Below are 9,522 nucleotides of genomic sequence, written 5' to 3'. Positions count from 1 at the left end.
AAAATTAAAATGTGACAATAATCTACTGTAATGTTATTGATTGCCAGTCTTGGAAGGTTTATAAACTAGAGAACATAAATATAGAGCAATGAAGCAACACATTGTCATTGTCAACACATACACACACAAAAACAAGCAAATAAAAAATCAAACCATGACATATGCACAATTTGCCCTATGAAATAAAGCAGCACACCCAATCTGAAAGTTGGCATGGAGATACTCCAAGAGTCTGCCTTCTTTTCTTAGATCATCAGATGAAGTAGAAGACAAACAATGCCAGTATCTCTCACATTCAGCCAACATTAACATTTTCCTCACAGCAATCCCTTTTGGGTGTATTTACTAGCAACCATGGCATTTTTCAGCACTCATGAACTTTCTAGCCCTCACTCTATGACCACCCCTTGGACACTTCCCTTAATTTTTTTGTTTTCAAAATAGAAACACAGTTAGGTTCTGGGAATTGGTGGTGAACAAAGCATATATCCCAATGGCTATTTTTATAGAGCTAACAGCATAGTGGGGAAGACAAAATAAGCAAGTGAATATGCTAAGAATTATGTAATTACAATGATGAATGCTCTGAAGTAAATTCACTTGGTGAGAGGGAATAGAAGTGGCTATTTTTTTTCTTTTTTTCCCCTCTTTTATTGCTTAAAGTATTACAAAGGGTATTACATATGCGTCCATTCCCATTTTTTTACCATTTCATTAAAAGTTCTTCACAATTATAATTTTTTTAAATTTAATTTTTTATTACAAAGGGTATTACATATATGTGTCCATTCCCCCCCTCCCCCGCCCTAGACAGTCCCCTAGCATCCCCTATCCCCCAGTGTCTTATGTCCATTTGTTATGGTTATATACAGGCATACAAGTCCTTTGGTTGATCTCTTACCTCCCTACCTCCTGCCCCCCAACCCTCCCCGGCCTTCCCGTTGCAGTTTGACAATCTGTTTGAGAGAAGTGGCTATTTTTTTATCTTAATAAGTTGACCTGAAACATTTGCATAGATGATCAATAGAAATTATACAGACCATATTTTATGACCAGAATGCAGTAAAATTGAGATTAATGAAAGTTAATTTGGCAATATCTAAACTATAAAAATTTAAAAATATATTCCCAAATTAATACAAATGGTCAGCTATACAAAAAATATTGACATGAAAACAAAGTACCTCATACCCAAAGCTATTCTAAAAAGTAAATTATTTATTAGAATGCTAGAAAATTCATAAATTTGACTTTCAAATAAGGATTAAGAAAAGGAACACCTACAAAAGGCTTAAAGATATAAAGAAAGAATGAAACTATAAAATTAGAGCTGAAGTGAATGAATTAGGAAACATGTGAAAGAGTAGGTTGAATAAATATATAGCTCATACACACTCTCTGGAGAATTAATCAGAGTCATATTAATATAAAAAGTAAAAATCATTTGTCACCGGAAGTTATCAAATAAGTTTAAGTTTATGGAACAAGATATTATGTTCACTCATCTAATCAGAAAAATGTAAGTGGGGACATGCATAAAGTTGATGCTTTGGTAGTTGGGTATTTTGTACATTCCCAGTGAGAGCGCCTTTTCAGGACACAAGTTTAATATATATAACAATAGACTTACAAAGGGGAAAATACTTAGTTGCTTGGTTTATTAATTCCACACTATTAATTAATGTTAAAGACAAAAATCAGAAAGAAGGACCATTTTCTACATTAAAGTTTTCACTGGTTTTATTTACACCAATGAAAAATTATCAACTTGATATTCAATAATAATGAAATACCTAGGAATAAAATATGATGACATTCATATTTTTATAGGAGAGTTTAATCTGAAATATATATTTATAGTGAAAAATTTTGATTTTAGTTATATGCAGTAGTTTTAAAATAAGCCTTTTGGAATAATTTCTTATTGGTGAGATTCTTACTGGTGATTTTCTAAAATTTTTTTTCACTTTTTTAGTATTTTCAAAAAATATTTATTAAGAATTATTGACAGCATTATTGTGAAGAAGTGCTATTTAATGAGTTTATATACGCTTAAAATCTTATATATAATCCAGAGAGGAACTAAAGCTTCATTCCATCCAGATAAGAACCTAGCAAAAGACAGGTGTTTAATATGAGATCCAATGACAATGAGGTAAGAAGCAGTGGCTCATGCTGAGTGTAAGCAGTGGTGAGACCACAGTACCCACATATAGTCTTGTCTGCAGAAATGGAAAGGGCCTGCAAGGAATCCATTTGACACTAATAAGACTTCTGGAGAAGTCAAAGTAATCTTAGAACAATAGGGAAGAATGATGTGTTTGACTAGAATATACCTGTCTACTGAAACAGGAATTTTGGGGGTGAAAAAGACCGATTTTAGGAAATTTTAGAAATTAAGGGGACAGTAGAAGAACCACAGGGCTGTAGAGCAGCAGAAGGTATATTTCCACAGAATAGGGAAGCTGAAAAGCTGCAACAGGTGCATTTCCATAGAATGAGGGAGCTGGGAACAGCAAAAGGTCTATATTTATAAAATAAAGAGAAGGAAGCCCTTCATCCAGAAGGAGAAGAAGAAAGCCCAAAGGGAATAGGAAGACAATAAGGAAGGAGGGGGGAGAACCTCACATGTCCCAGGTGAGGTTTAACCTTTGAGCCCAGGAGTTACTACAGTAACCAGTCCAAGCGAATAGTGACCAATCAGAGGGGATATCAAGGCACCAAGATCTGCAGCCTTTATAAGCTGCAGGGAAAAGAAACTCATTGGGACCCTTTCCCCGTCTCCACGTGGAAATCTGTACTTGTTCTTCAATAAATCTCCACCTTTACTATATCATCTTCTGTCCATGGATTCATTCTTTGATTTCAATGGACAAAGAATCTGGGTTCCAGTCCAAACATTCTGTATCACTACCACTCTGTTCTCATCCTGAATTGGGTAACTTAGTCATGTAATGAGGAATCTATAATTAATGTGAAAAAAATAAGCAAGTTTTATTTTTGTTTCCAGTATTCATAGGGCAGGTGGATAAATAGACGATATGGACTTCAATAACAACCCTGGAAGTAGAACTTATGGTGGGCACATCATTGGCTAATGAAACATGGTCATTGTTTAATTTCTGTTAATTCTCTGGAATATTTTGCTATACTGCTTCATAGTTAAATTTTCACTCTATGCCAGCAATTTATTTAGATGTCTTGTTTCCCTGATAAGGTGTGTGTACTTGAGGTAGAAGAAATAATGGTATTCCATGTTTTACTGTTTGGTGATGATACTACTAAGGAATAGCACTAAAATTCAGTAGTTAATTGTGATTAAACATTCCTTAGACTTGAAGGTTTCAAATTGATATTTGTTATTGCTTATTAACATGGCAACTGAAACATTCCCATTACCGATAAGATGGCATGGTTGTTTCTTTTTGATATTTCTTTAGAGGTTTTTCTTTTAAGGCAGATTTTCTGAAATATCTACAACCCAGTATTGGTCATAGGTATTAAATATTAATTTTTCAAAGTTCAGAAATAGTAAGAGTGTGAATTCTATAAATGTTAATCCTACTCTTTCATCTTTTGAAAATTCATGGTCCTAATATTTTGGAGATAGTATTGCATATTGTTCAGGATCATAAACTTTGGAGCTAGATTTCCTTGAAACCAGGAGCTTACTATGAAATTGAACAAGCCACTTAATCACTTTGTCCCTCAGTTCCCTCATCTGTACAAAGAGAAATTAGTTCCTGTGTTATAGAATTATTATATGTATGCTGAATTACGAAAAGCATCTAGAAGCATCTAGAAGACTGACATATCATTATTATAGTTATTATGCAGTGAAATCAGTTAATTAATTTTTCATGCTGCTGAGCTAATTTTTAAATTTATATAATCTGAACTTTGGTCATTTTCTCTGAATATTACACATTCTCTGCTTTCTTGACAATGTGTTTAAAATTCATGTGCTCTTTCCATTCCACTTACACCTGTGAAATTGGCAAAAATTGTGAAAGTATCAGATGGATTTGAATATTCATTCATAAGAGCTTTGGCCTTGCCTTGAATTAAAGTAGCTTCTCTATATTGATCTACTAACCTGGTTGCTCCAATCAAACTACATCCTTCCCAGTGGATCTGCTTTTTTGTATGCACTCTATCCAGTTTTCTAGCCACTAAACTTTCATGTGATGCTTGTGTACCCTGCCTTGTGGTAAGTATATGCTCATGTGGGACTACCCCCTCTATAATCATATTACTAATGGTAGTAATAATGCATCAATTACCAAAGAATAACTTAAAAAGTCAAGTTCCTAGAGTGGGAATAGGAATTGAAAGAGAAAGTTATATAAAACACTTTGATCATAAGATTCCTGATTCTTTCTTAAATAATAGTTCACATGTCAGAAGACATGTATTAATTTGTTATGTAGGAATTAAACTTTTCTTCTGTTTATTTACTGTAATTGGGGAATTTACTACAGAAGCCGGCATTACTCTGAACTATTGCCCACAGTATTTAGAGCCATGGGGTCAGATGTAAACACATACAGAATGAATGTGGGTAGAGAAGAGATTTAAGGATTGAATCCAGGAAACTCCAGCATTAGGGAATACAGTAGGTCCCTGGGTTATGTCGCAGATCCATTCCTATGGGGCGATGTAACACAATTTTCACTGTAAGTCAGAACCCACCTACATAAGCACCTACGTCACTCACATGGAGCACAGCAGTAATGAAATGAAACAGTAAAAAAAAATTTTAAAGAAAGATAACAATTCCTGACCTTTACTTGTGGTAAATAAATAATAAAAAACATAAAGCACATATATACATATGTCGAAATGATGGAACTTTTTTTTATATAAATAAATGGGAGATGGCCACGTAACCACAAAACTACGTACGCCAGAGTTCGACATAACCCGAGGACTGCCTGATTGGCAAAGAAAGAAGATCCAGTAGAGAAGGCCAAGAAGAAGCTACTACAATCAGATAATAAGTGTCTTAGATAACATGGAAGTCTATTGAAAAAAGTGTTTTAAGGATGAGGAAATGGTCACTAACCTATCCAATCCTGTTAGCAGTAAAGAGAGAGGGAGGCAGAGAAGTGTCATTGGTTCTGGCAATATAGTGGTCACTGGTGACAAGAACAAGAGAAGTAATGGGATAAAAAGTACACTGAAGTGGATTAAAGAGACAACAAGAAGTAAGGAAAAAGTGAGCAGAGAAATGGGATGGTTTCTGGAGGGATGTGAGAGCAAGGGAAACTTCTTTGAACACATAGTTTATAATTTATTTTGTTAGGATGCCGATGAAATTAATCTGTTGGAGAGAAAAACTGATGCACAAGAGAGTACCAAAATCGCTCCCTATACAGTGAAGGCTACATTTCTATGGAGTCACATGGTTCCTTTAGGCAACGTTATTAATATTCCTGACTCAGCTTAACTAAAGGAAAATATATCCATGTGTAGTTCTGTGTTTTTCCATCTGTTCTCTCTAAAACAAAAGCTTATAAAGGAAAAAATATAGATCTATCTGGCCTCTCTACATACCCAATATTACTTTACAAAGGTAACTGTGATTGACAATTTATTGTGTGTTTTTCCTTGTGTTTTTTTCTATGTATGTTTGTACACATATTTTATTTATATACTTATGTACACACACCCATGGAATTTAAAAAACAACTCCAATCTTTTATACATTGTGTTTTACAACTTGCTTTTTCACTTAAACTCTGAGCATCATTCCACATTAATACATATAAATAGGAAATATTTTCTTGATGGACTAATATTCTATATATTTAGTGTTAATGTTCACCTACTGATAGATTTTTTTCACTTTTGAACCAATTGAACTATTAATTTAACTATATTTTCTCCGTAACATTTTTTTTCAACTCTAAAACACAAATAATTATGGACTGCAAACATGAATATATTATTTCAGTAATTAATTGTGAAGGTTTTCCCCCTCTTCTGCTATTGGAAATTATTGAACGGTGTGATAATGTGGTATATTATTGGTGTGATAATGTGGTTCATTATTTCCTGTGTAATGAGAGACTTCATTTTATTCTCCATCCTTGCCCAACATCTCTCTAATGGGTTACTTTTCTATTGTTGTATCTTTGTGAATCTCAGGTTGAATTTCCTGACACAGATACACATAATATAGTAAACAGAGATCCTCCTGTTGGAAGAAAGTGGGGTTATTGGAGACTCAGAACAAGGCATTGTACTCAGAGAGAGGAAAAAATGAAGGTGAGGACTCAGTGATGCTTCCAAGCTCCTGTGCCTCCTCACTAGGAGCACTTGTTCCCTAGACACCCTCAAGGATAGAGGTACCATAAATACTAGATGCAGGATTATAAATGCTTTGAGGTGCCAGTAGCATTTCCTTAGCTTGGTTAGCATCAATGATGGGAGTTGGGTTTGTCCACAGTGGGCCTTGGAGAGGAGATATTTTCCATTCCCAGATCTTGATACATGTTGTTAAGGGAGAATAGTGTACAAGAAGGATAAACATGTTATTGGGGTTGGATTGGGAGTGTAAACTTCCAAAATTTCTGTATGTATGTTAAAGAAGATGAAATTCCTCTGTCTGGTCTCCTACCCATCTCTCTACCCCTCTCACTTTCCCTCCCTTCTTACTTCACACACACACACACACACACACACACACACACACACACACGTGCACACCATGCTTTTTAGAAAGAATATGCTTGAGGTTAGGAGGGGGAATTTTTACACTCATCTGCTCTTCAGTCCAGTGTATTTAAGAACTCAAGGAGACAAATTAGGAGCACGACTTTTCTTTCAAGGCCCTGCCCTTCTCAAAAGCAGCTCTCTTAGGCCCTTCAAATTCCCACCTGCACTAACTGTACCAACCACTGTGAACCACCTTCTTGTTCTGAGGAGATTCTACAGGCAGAATCTGCTTTGGCAGAACACCTGGCTAAGCTGAGCCAGGCAAATAGAGAGAGGAGACAGCTTTTGTTTAGCAACTGACCCCATTAGCTGGTGGTAAGGTCCTATAATTGAAGGTTCTCCTCCGACTCACCAGATAGTCACATCTTTTCTAGAGAGGAGTAGCAAGATTAGAGGGAGAGAATAGAAGTGTTTACTCCCATAATTCTCCCTCAAGAATTTGTTGGTGGTTTATGTAGGATGTAGGAGGGGATTGAGAATGAGGATTTCACCTAACCCTGTTGGGGAGAATGAAGGCAGCTGGCCTGTGCCTCATTCACTTCCTTCTCTTGGGGTGCTGATCTTAGGGGAAGGAAAGGAAAATAGATGGTGTGGTCGAAATTACTTGTCAGCTAGACCTGATAGACATGATATTTGCTAGAGTAAGATACCTTACTTACAGAATGCGGTCATCAAGATGCCCCTGCCTAAAGGATTTCTTATCTATATATATAAAAGGCTAATATGCAAAGTGTCCCCTTGATAGTTTGACCAGGAGACCGGGAGTTCAATCGATCACTATGAGGTGTGCTGACCACCAGGGGAAAGCTCAGAACGAAGCACGGCTCGGGCCGGCAGCCAGAAGGAAGGCCCCAATTGGCCCTGATAGCTGGCCAGGCCTAGGGACTTACCCGTGCACGAATTTAATAGTCCAGAATGTTTGGGTTTCTGAGACAGTTTATGAGATTATCATGTAAGCTACATAACTCTCTGCATATAAATAGAGATGTTTCAGAATGTAAATGCTCTCACCAGAGAGGCAATAACCCATAAATACCTCTTGGAGGAGTCTGTGTTTTTTTGTGTTTGAAAAAAGACTCATTTATTATTTTGGTCCAGAGAACGTGTTCCATGTGGCAAAGGAGTTATGAATTATGTCCCAGACTTCTTTTTCACTTGTGTATTTTTAAAATTATTAGTAAAGCTTGACACTAGAAAATATTTCTGATTTCTGTGGTCGTGATTTGACAGTCTAATCCTGTGTACCTCACTTGTACATAAACTTCTGCAACTTTCATCTTTCACTAAATAGTATATAGCCTTGCTGCTTAACTGTGTTGACCTGTATGTATCATGCATCTCGATGAGAAATTTCTTAGACATGTAAAATCTCCAAGCTACAGAATCATAATATGAGTTGTCCCAAGAGTCCCAGGGGATTTATTTGCACACTAAGTACAAGATGCACTGGAACAGTGACTCACTCTTCTTCTGTGGTTCCATTTTTCAGTGGCAAAACTTCTTGACATGTTACACTATTGGCATCTAACTACTTTCTTATCTTCCCTTTTCTTTCTTACACACTACAATCTGGCCTTGTTTTCTTCTTGTCAAAAATTTTAGCATAATTTGACCCAATTCTTTTTCAAATCACTTTTATTCTCTCTCTCCATCTCTTATTTGTGACATTTCATTTGCCTGCTTTTCCTTCTACTTTTTTGTCTTCTTTTCTCTCAACTTTTTATACTGTAAGGCATATATATTGCAGTACCTCTATGATTAGGTTTGGGTTCTGTTCTCTGTTTCCCCTCCATATCCCTTGGGGTGATTTCATTTTGCTGTATAGCTTTACACACCACTTAAATATTGATTTTTTTCCAAATTCATATCTCTAGCTTTGACCTCTCCTCTGAAATCCACACAATTTTTTTTCAACTGTTAAATTTAAAATCTTCATGTGGATTTCTAATTGGCATGCCTGTCTAGTACACACACAGTGAATTTCTAAATTGTGTCCCTCTTCCCCTCCACCTACATACTTTGACCCCAATAGTCCTTGTCCCTATTATACACAACAATATCATCCACCCACTAGTTGTATCATTAACCTCCTGCATTCATTTCATAGCATGTATAAAAGCTACACTTTCAACATATATATTAAATCTATTTACTTTTCTCTCTTATCTTAACCAGCATCCAAACAGGGCCACCACAGCTCTCATGTGAACAACCACAAGAAACTTTCCAAGCAGTTTCTTGAGTCTAGAACAATAGTTACCTGCCCAGTAGTCATGGTAATATACTAAAAATGTAACTTGAATATGGCATTCGTCTGCCACTAATTCATCAGTTGCTTCACTTTAAACAAAATCTAGATTCCTTTCATGCCTTACAAGATTCTACATGACCTGATCTTTGTCTGCCTGTCAGACCCCATGTTCTATTAATTTTCTTGGACCAGTAAACTCCAACTTCTCAGGGCCCTCTCTGTTCCCTAGGAACATCAAGTTTTCTCCTTTCCCAAAGCCTCTGAGTTTCTTGCTTCTTCTTGCAGAAAATGTTTCCTACTCCCTCTATCAATCAACATGCACACACACATACACACACAATATTAGACACATACATTTTTTAAAAAATCTTTATTGTTTAGATTATTACAGTTGTTCCTTTTTCCTCCCCACAGCTCCCCTCCACCCGGTTCCCACCCCACCTTCTGCCCTTACCTCCCCCCACCCCGCACTGTCCTCATCCATATGAACACGATTTTTATCCAGTCTCCTTCTGCATCCTGCACACCCCTCCCCCGCCCAGAATAGTCAG

Source organism: Myotis davidii, unplaced genomic scaffold (genome assembly GCF_000327345.1).
Source record: "Myotis davidii unplaced genomic scaffold, ASM32734v1 scaffold488, whole genome shotgun sequence".
NCBI classification, from domain to species: Eukaryota; Metazoa; Chordata; class Mammalia; order Chiroptera; family Vespertilionidae; genus Myotis; species Myotis davidii.
Note: the sequence above shows the minus strand (reverse complement) of the source record.